General features: G+C 47.3%; 2 non-coding genes across 2 annotated transcripts; both read right to left on the bottom strand.

The window, feature by feature from the left end:
* Nucleotides 1-1909: 1909 nt before the first annotated feature.
* On the bottom strand, nt 1910-1981 carry TRNAA-UGC (transfer RNA alanine (anticodon UGC)). Its single transcript has one exon. It is a non-coding gene; the product is annotated as a tRNA-Ala (tRNA).
* Nucleotides 1982-2244: 263 nt separating this feature from the next.
* TRNAA-CGC (transfer RNA alanine (anticodon CGC)) lies at nt 2245-2316 on the bottom strand. The gene has a single exon. It is a non-coding gene; the product is annotated as a tRNA-Ala (tRNA).
* Nucleotides 2317-9941: the final 7625 nt, after the last annotated feature.

The raw sequence follows: 9941 nt of genomic DNA, 5'->3' as shown, positions 1-9941 counted from the left end.
TGACTATACCCCTTGATGAATTCTGTGAGGGGTGTGGATTCTAAAATGGGGTCACTTTTGGGGGGTTTCCATTGTTTTGGTACTCTAGGGTCTCTGCAAATGAGGCATGGTGCCTGAAAATTATTCCAGCAAAATCTGCTGTTCAAACACCCAGTGTCGCTACTTCCCTTCCATGCACTGCTGTGTGCCCAAAAATCAGTTTACACCCACATGTGGGGTATTTCTGTGTACGGGAGAAATTGCACAATAAACTGTCAGATGCATTTTCTCCTTTAACACTTTTTGAATGTGTTAATTTTAGGTCTAAATGAATGTATTAGTGAAAAAAAATGAAATGTCTAAATTTCACTGCCATATTATTTTTATTCTTATGAAATGCTTAAAGGGTTAACAAACATCCCAAATGCTGTTTTGAATAATTTGAGGGGTGCAGTTTTGAAAATGGGGTGATTTATGGGGGTTTCTATTATACAGGCCTTTATAATTACTTTCAGAACTGAAGTGGTCCCTAAAAAATTGTTTTGGAGAATTTTCTTGTAAATCTGGAAAATCGCTGTTACACTTGGAAGCCTTGTGACGTCCAAAATAAATTAAAAGACAATCAAAAGATGATGCCGATATAAAGCAGAGATATGGGAGATAATATTTATTCATGTATTTGGATGGTATAACTATCTGCCTGAAAAGTAGAAAATTTCACATTTTGAAAATTGCAAATTTTTTCAAATTTCCATCAAATTTCCTAGTTTTTTTTATAAATAAATACAAAAATATTGATTAGTGTTTACAACTAACATGAAGTATAATGTGTTACGAAAAAAACAATCTAAAAATCACTTGTGTAAGTTAAAGCGTCTCAAAGTTATTGCCATTTAAAGTGACACATGTCAGTTTTGGAAAAAAAGGCCCGGTCTTTAACATACTTTTGGGCCCGGTCCTTAACCGGTTAACTGATAAACCAAGTATCAAAATATCCTTCACACCATACACTATATTGTAGAGATATAGGCATAAAGTGTCCAGTAGGTGGCAGTCTGCTCATACACAGAAACACACAAGGATGAGATCAGCTTCTGTATGGACATATTGGGCACAGATCCTTGTAGACCAGGGCTCGGTGCAAGATGTCTGACACGTGATATTTTATACTGGATTTCCTTGTTACGTCTCCTCCTGTAACTTTCGATTAATTTATTCTATTATATTGGCGGTATTATTTTATAGATGTCACACTCAGTATCCGTCTTCAGATATATCTATATCTACATACACAGATCCAGCATCTCCAAATACAAAAGGGCAGAAAAAAATTCTGTCTACATTTTAGGTCTGTAACCATGGACAGAACTGGTAAAGACTGGGCCCAATAGGAAACATTGACATCATGTGGGACAGACGGGGCTCCCTGGAGGGCTGAAGCAGAAGTGGAGGCAGCAGGGCTGTCAATGTTATATGGAGGAATATGATGGGCCCTATATAAATAAAAATGTCTGTTCATTATACCACAGGCAGTGTATTGTGCTGACTATACTGCCCCCTAGTGTCCAGCACTGACTGTACTGGGGATTCGTAAATGCAGGATGACATTTTGATAGTTGAATCCGTCCTTTGCGTTACGTCCAGACAGACATCTTGTGAATTCCGGCACATTTATCAGTTTTATGGATCTTTGATGTTTTTGTAGTTGTTTATCACATAACATGGAGATACCTGAATGTTTCTGTGTATGAGCGGACTGCCACCTACTGGCCACATTATGTATACATCTTTAGGAATACTGCACATGACAGTGAAGGATATTCTGATACTTGCTTTATCAGATATTACAGTTTCTTGGATCACATCTAGATATTTCTGCTTAAAGTTGAACAAATTCATGTTTTTAGTGATTGTTATGTAAGACAAAACATGGAGATGCCGGGGATTGAACCCGGGGCCTCATACATGCAAAGCATGCGCTTTACCACTGAGCTACATCCCCTATAGGAAACCTCTATAAATCCTCCAATTGCTGAGACAATATACTACGTGTAGCCCTATTGTGCTGATACTACTGGATATTTCTATACATGTATTGTGTTAGCTACACCGCCCCCTAGTGTTCACTATTGACATAGGCTTCTAAAATGGTGAACAGATAATATTTAGCCTTTATAATACAGACGGGCAGATGTTTCCTGAATTCCTGCACATTCCTCAGTTTTCTGGATCTTTGATGTTTTTGTAGTTGTTTATCACATAACATGGAGATGCCGGGGATTGAACCCGGGGCCTCATACATGCGAAGCATGCGCTCTTCCACTGAGCTACATCCCCTACGGGAAACCTCTACAAATACTCCAATTCCTGAGACAATATACTACGTGTAGCCCTATTGTGTTGATACTACTGGATATCATTATTAGAGATGAGCGAACACTAAAATGTTCGAGGTTCGAAATTCGATTCGAACAGCCGCTCAATGTTCGTGTGTTCGAACGGGTTTCGAACCCCATTATAGTCTATGGGGAACAGATACTCGTTAAGGGGGAAACCCAAATCCGTGTCTGGAGGGTCACCAAGTCCACTAAGACAACCCAGGAAATGATGCCAACACCTCTGGAATGACACTGGGACAGCAGGGGAAGCATGTCTGGGGGCATCTAACACACCAAAGACCCTCTATTACCCCAACATCACAGCCTAACAACTACACACTTTACACACTCAATACCACCTCTCTGACAGTAGGAAAACACCTTGAAACATGTGTATTTGGCACTTGCAGTGAGGAGAGCTTGTCACCAGCAGTGAATTTGGCCCTTGTAGTAAGTTGAGGTTGGCACCAACATTTGTTTTGAAAATCAGGGTGGATTGAGCCTCTAACCAGCAGAGTTGGGGCAAATTCATGGTGGAGGGAGCCTCTAAAAACCCCAGTTTGGACCAATTCATGGTGGAGGGAGCCTCTAAAAAACCCAGTTTGGACCAATTCATGGTGGAGGGAGCCTCTAAACAGCTCAGTTTGGGCAAATTCATGGTGGAGGGAGCCTCTAAAAACCCCAGTTTGGACCAATTCATGGTGGAGGGAGCCTCTAAAAAACCCAGTTTGGACCAATTCATGGTGGAGGGAGCCTCTAAACAGCTCAGTTTGGGCAAATTCATGGTGGAGGGAGCCTCTAAAAACCCCAGTTTGGACCAATTCATGGTGGAGGGAGCCTCTAAAAACCCCAGTTTGGACCAATTCATGGTGGAGGGAGCCTCTAAAAACCCCAGTTTGGACCAATTCATGGTGGAGGGAGCCTCTAAACAGCCCAGTTTGGGCAAATTCATGGTGGAGGGAGCCTCTAAAAACCCCCAGTTTGGACCAATTCATGGTGGAGGGAGCCTCTAAAAACCCCAGTTTGGACCAATTCATGGTGGAGGGAGCCTCTAAACAGCCCAGTTTGGGCAAATTCATGGTGGAGGGAGCCTCTAAAAACCCCCAGTTTGGACCAATTCATGGTGGAGGGAGCCTCTAAAAACCCCAGTTTGGACCAATTCATGGTGGAGGGAGCCTCTAAACAGCCCAGTTTGGGCAAATTTATGGTGGAGGGAGCCTCTAAACAGCCCAGTTTGGGCAAATTCATGGTGGAGGGAGCCTCTAAAAACCCCCAGTTTGGACCAATTCATGGTGGAGGGAGCCTCTAAAAACCCCAGTTTGGACCAATTCATGGTGGAGGGAGCCTCTAAACAGCCCAGTTTGGGCAAATTCATGGTGGAGGGAGCCTCTAAAAACCCCAGTTTGGACCAATTCATGGTGGAGGGAGCCTCTAAAAACCCCAGTTTGGACCAATTCATGGTGGAGGGAGCCTCTAAACAGCCCAGTTTGGACCAATTCATGGTGGAGGGAGACTCTAAAAACCCCAGTTTGGACCAATTCATGGTGGAGGGAGCCTCTAAACAGCCCAGTTTGGACCAATTCATGGTGGAGGGAGCCTCTAAAAACCCCAGTTTGGACCAATTCATGGTGGAGGGAGCCTCTAAAAACCCCAGTTTGGACCAATTCATGGTGGAGGGAGCCTCTAAACAGCCCAGTTTGGGCAAATTCATGGTGGAGGGAGCCTCTAACCAGCCCAGTTTGGACCAATTCATGGTGGAGGGAGCCTCTAAAAACCCCAGTTTGGACCAATTCATGGTGGAGGGAGCCTCTAAACAGCCCAGTTTGGGCAAATTCATGGTGGAGGGAGCCTCTAAAACCCCCCAGTTTGGACCAATTCATGGTGGAGGGAGCCTCTAAAAACCCCAGTTTGGACCAATTCATGGTGGAGGGAGTCTCTAAACAGCTGTTTGGGCAAATTCATGATGGAGGGAGCCTCTAAAAACCCCAGTTTGGACCAATTCATGGTGGAGGGAGCCTCTAAAAACCCCAGTTTGGACCAATTCATGGTGGAGGGAGCCTCTAAACAGCTCAGTTTGGGCACATTAATGGTGGAGGGAGCCTCTAAAAACCCCCAGTTTGGACCAATTCATGGTGGAGGGAGCCTCTAAAAACCCCCAGTTTGGATCAATTCATGGTGGAGGGAGCCTCTAAAAACCCCAGTTTGGACCAATTCATGGTGGAGGGAGCCTCTAAACAGCCCAGTTTGGGCAAATTCATGGTGGAGGGAGCCTCTAAACAGCCCAGTTTGGGCAAATTCATGGTGGAGGGAGCCTCTAACAACCCCAGTTTGGACCAATTCATGGTGGAGGGAGCCTCTAAAAACCCCAGTTTGGACCAATTCATGGTGGAGGGAGCCTCTAAAAACCCCAGTTTGGACCAATTCATGGTGGAGGGAGCCTCTAAAAAACCCAGTTTGGACCAATTCATGGTGGAGGGAGCCTCTAAACAGCTCAGTTTGGGCAAATTCATGGTGGAGGGAGCCTCTAAAAACCCCAGTTTGGACCAATTCATGGTGGAGGGAGCCTCTAAAAACCCCAGTTTGGACCAATTCATGGTGGAGGGAGCCTCTAAAAACCCCAGTTTGGACCAATTCATGGTGGAGGGAGCCTCTAAACAGCCCAGTTTGGGCAAATTCATGGTGGAGGGAGCCTCTAAAAACCCCCAGTTTGGACCAATTCATGGTGGAGGGAGCCTCTAAAAACCCCAGTTTGGACCAATTCATGGTGGAGGGAGCCTCTAAACAGCCCAGTTTGGGCAAATTCATGGTGGAGGGAGCCTCTAAAAACCCCCAGTTTGGACCAATTCATGGTGGAGGGAGCCTCTAAAAACCCCAGTTTGGACCAATTCATGGTGGAGGGAGCCTCTAAACAGCCCAGTTTGGGCAAATTTATGGTGGAGGGAGCCTCTAAACAGCCCAGTTTGGGCAAATTCATGGTGGAGGGAGCCTCTAAAAACCCCCAGTTTGGACCAATTCATGGTGGAGGGAGCCTCTAAAAACCCCAGTTTGGACCAATTCATGGTGGAGGGAGCCTCTAAACAGCCAGTTTGGGCAAATTCATGGTGGAGGGAGCCTCTAAAAACCCCAGTTTGGACCAATTCATGGTGGAGGGAGCCTCTAAAAACCCCAGTTTGGACCAATTCATGGTGGAGGGAGCCTCTAAACAGCCCAGTTTGGACCAATTCATGGTGGAGGGAGACTCTAAAAACCCCAGTTTGGACCAATTCATGGTGGAGGGAGCCTCTAAACAGCCCAGTTTGGACCAATTCATGGTGGAGGGAGCCTCTAAAAACCCCAGTTTGGACCAATTCATGGTGGAGGGAGCCTCTAAAAACCCCAGTTTGGACCAATTCATGGTGGAGGGAGCCTCTAAACAGCCCAGTTTGGGCAAATTCATGGTGGAGGGAGCCTCTAACCAGCCCAGTTTGGACCAATTCATGGTGGAGGGAGCCTCTAAAAACCCCAGTTTGGACCAATTCATGGTGGAGGGAGCCTCTAAACAGCCCAGTTTGGGCAAATTCATGGTGGAGGGAGCCTCTAAAACCCCCCAGTTTGGACCAATTCATGGTGGAGGGAGCCTCTAAAAACCCCAGTTTGGACCAATTCATGGTGGAGGGAGTCTCTAAACAGCTCAGTTTGGGCAAATTCATGATGGAGGGAGCCTCTAAAAACCCCAGTTTGGACCAATTCATGGTGGAGGGAGCCTCTAAAAACCCCAGTTTGGACCAATTCATGGTGGAGGGAGCCTCTAAACAGCTCAGTTTGGGCAAATTCATGGTGGAGGGAGCCTCTAAAAACCCCCAGTTTGGACCAATTCATGGTGGAGGGAGCCTCTAAAAACCCCCAGTTTGGATCAATTCATGGTGGAGGGAGCCTCTAAAAACCCCAGTTTGGACCAATTCATGGTGGAGGGAGCCTCTAAACAGCCCAGTTTGGGCAAATTCATGGTGGAGGGAGCCTCTAAAAACCCCAGTTTGGACCAATTCATGGTGGAGGGAGTCTCTAAACAGCTCAGTTTGGGCAAATTCATGATGGAGGGAGCCTCTAAAAACCCCAGTTTGGACCAATTCATGGTGGAGGGAGCCTCTAAAAACCCCAGTTTGGACCAATTCATGGTGGAGGGAGCCTCTAAACAGCTCAGTTTGGGCAAATTCATGGTGGAGGGAGCCTCTAAAAACCCCAGTTTGGACCAATTCATGGTGGAGGGAGCCTCTAAAAACCCCAGTTTGGACCAATTCATGGTGGAGGGAGCCTCTAAAAACCCCAGTTTGGACCAATTCATGGTGGAGGGAGCCTCTAAACAGCCCAGTTTGGGCAAATTCATGGTGGAGGGAGTCTCTAAAAACCCCCAGTTTGGACCAATTCATGGTGGAGGGAGCCTCTAAAAACCCCCAGTTTGGATCAATTCATGGTGGAGGGAGCCTCTAAAAACCCAGTTTGGACCAATTCATGGTGGAGGGAGCCTCTAAACAGCCCAGTTTGGGCAAATTCATGGTGGAGGGAGCCTCTAAACAGCCCAGTTTGGGCAAATTCATGGTGGAGGGAGCCTCTAAAAACCCCAGTTTGGACCAATTCATGGTGGAGGGAGCCTCTAAAAACCCCAGTTTGGACCAATTCATGGTGGAGGGAGCCTCTAAAAACCCCAGTTTGGACCAATTCATGGTGGAGGGAGCCTCTAAAAAACCCAGTTTGGACCAATTCATGGTGGAGGGAGCCTCTAAACAGCTCAGTTTGGGCAAATTCATGGTGGAGGGAGCCTCTAAAAACCCCAGTTTGGACCAATTCATGGTGGAGGGAGCCTCTAAAAACCCCAGTTTGGACCAATTCATGGTGGAGGGAGCCTCTAAAAACCCCAGTTTGGACCAATTCATGGTGGAGGGAGCCTCTAAACAGCCCAGTTTGGGCAAATTCATGGTGGAGGGAGCCTCTAAAAACCCCCAGTTTGGACCAATTCATGGTGGAGGGAGCCTCTAAAAACCCCAGTTTGGACCAATTCATGGTGGAGGGAGCCTCTAAACAGCCCAGTTTGGGCAAATTCATGGTGGAGGGAGCCTCTAAAAACCCCCAGTTTGGACCAATTCATGGTGGAGGGAGCCTCTAAAAACCCCAGTTTGGACCAATTCATGGTGGAGGGAGCCTCTAAAGCCCAGTTTGGGCAAATTCATGGTGGAGGGAGCCTCTAAACAGCCCAGTTTGGGCAAATTCATGGTGGAGGGAGCCTCTAAAAACCCCCAGTTTGGACCAATTCATGGTGGAGGGAGCCTCTAAAAACCCCAGTTTGGACCAATTCATGGTGGAGGGAGCCTCTAAACAGCCCAGTTTGGGCAAATTCATGGTGGAGGGAGCCTCTAAAAACCCCAGTTTGGACCAATTCATGGTGGAGGAGCCTCTAAAAACCCCAGTTTGGACCAATTCATGGTGGAGGGAGCCTCTAAACAGCCCAGTTTGGACCAATTCATGGTGGAGGGAGACTCTAAAAACCCCAGTTTGGACCAATTCATGGTGGAGGGAGCCTCTAAACAGCCCAGTTTGGACCAATTCATGGTGGAGGAGCCTCTAAAAACCCCAGTTTGGACCAATTCATGGTGGAGGGAGCCTCTAAAAACCCCAGTTTGGACCAATTCATGGTGGAGGGAGCCTCTAAACAGCCCAGTTTGGGCAAATTCATGGTGGAGGGAGCCTCTAACCAGCCCAGTTTGGACCAATTCATGGTGGAGGGAGCCTCTAAAAACCCCAGTTTGGACCAATTCATGGTGGAGGGAGTCTCTAAACAGCCTAGTTTGGGCAAATTCATGGTGGAGGGAGCCTCTAAAAACCCCCAGTTTGGACCAATTCATGGTGGAGGGAGCCTCTAAAAACCCCAGTTTGGACCAATTCATGGTGGAGGGAGTCTCTAAACAGCTCAGTTTGGGCAAATTCATGATGGAGGGAGCCTCTAAAAACCCCAGTTTGGACCAATTCATGGTGGAGGGAGCCTCTAAAAACCCAGTTTGGACCAATTCATGGTGGAGGGAGCCTCTAAACAGCTCAGTTTGGGCAAATTCATGGTGGAGGGAGCCTCTAAAAACCCCAGTTTGGACCAATTCATGGTGGAGGGAGCCTCTAAAAACCCCAGTTTGGACCAATTCATGGTGGAGGGAGCCTCTAAAAACCCCAGTTTGGACCAATTCATGGTGGAGGGAGCCTCTAAACAGCCCAGTTTGGGCAAATTCATGGTGGAGGGAGCCTCTAAAAACCCCAGTTTGGACCAATTCATGGTGGAGGGAGCCTCTAAAAACCCCAGTTTGGATCAATTCATGGTGGAGGGAGCCTCTAAAAAGCCCAGTTTGGACCAATTCATGGTGGAGGGAGCCTCTAAACAGCCCAGTTTGGGCAAATTCATGGTGGAGGGAGCCTCTAAAAACCCCCAGTTTGGACCAATTCATGGTGGAGGGAGCCTCTAAAAACCCCAGTTTGGACCAATTCATGGTGGAGGGAGTCTCTAAACAGCTCAGTTTGGGCAAATTCATGATGGAGGGAGCCTCTAAAACCCCCAGTTTGGACCAATTCATGGTGGAGGGAGCCTCTAAAAACCCCAGTTTGGACCAATTCATGGTGGAGGGAGTCTCTAAACAGCTCAGTTTGGGCAAATTCATGATGGAGGGAGCCTCTAAAAACCCCAGTTTGGACCAATTCATGGTGGAGGGAGCCTCTAAAAACCCCAGTTTGGACCAATTCATGGTGGAGGGAGCCTCTAAACAGCCCAGTTTGGGCAAATTCATGGTGGAGGGAGCCTCTAAAAACCCCCAGTTTGGACCAATTCATGGTGGAGGGAGCCTCTAAAAACCCCAGTTTGGATCAATTCATGGTGGAGGGAGCCTCTAACCACCCAGTTTGGACCAATTCATGGTGGAGGGAGCCTCTAAAAACCCCAGTTTGGACCAATTCATGGTGGAGGGAGCCTCTAAACAGCCCAGTTTGGGCAAATTCATGGTGGAGGGAGCCTCTAAACAACCCAGTTTGGGCAAATTCATGGTGGAGGGAGCCTCTAACCAGCCCAGTTTGGACCAATTCATGGTGGAGGGAGCCTCTAAAAACCCCAGTTTGGACCAATTCATGGTGGAGGGAGCCTCTAAAAACCCAGTTTGGACCAATTCATGGTGGAGGGAGCCTCTAAAAAACCCAGTTTGGACCAATTCATGGTGGAGGGAGCCTCTAAACAGCTCAGTTTGGGCAAATTCATGGTGGAGGGAGCCTCTAAAAACCCCAGTTTGGACCAATTCATGGTGGAGGGAGCCTCTAAAAACCCCAGTTTGGACCAATTCATGGTGGAGGGAGCCTCTAAAAACCCCAGTTTGGACCAATTCATGGTGGAGGGAGCCTCTAAACAGCCCAGTTTGGGCAAATTCATGGTGGAGGGAGCCTCTAAAAACCCCCAGTTTGGACCAATTCATGGTGGAGGGAGCCTCTAAAAACCCCAGTTTGGACCAATTCATGGTGGAGGGAGCCTCTAAACAGCCCAGTTTAGGCAAATTCATGGTGGAGGGAGCCTCTAAAAACCCCCAA

The sequence above is a fragment of the Leptodactylus fuscus genome, chromosome 3 (assembly GCF_031893055.1).
Source record: "Leptodactylus fuscus isolate aLepFus1 chromosome 3, aLepFus1.hap2, whole genome shotgun sequence".
Taxonomy (NCBI): domain Eukaryota; kingdom Metazoa; phylum Chordata; class Amphibia; order Anura; family Leptodactylidae; genus Leptodactylus; species Leptodactylus fuscus.
This window is presented reverse-complemented; position numbering and strand designations above follow the sequence as displayed.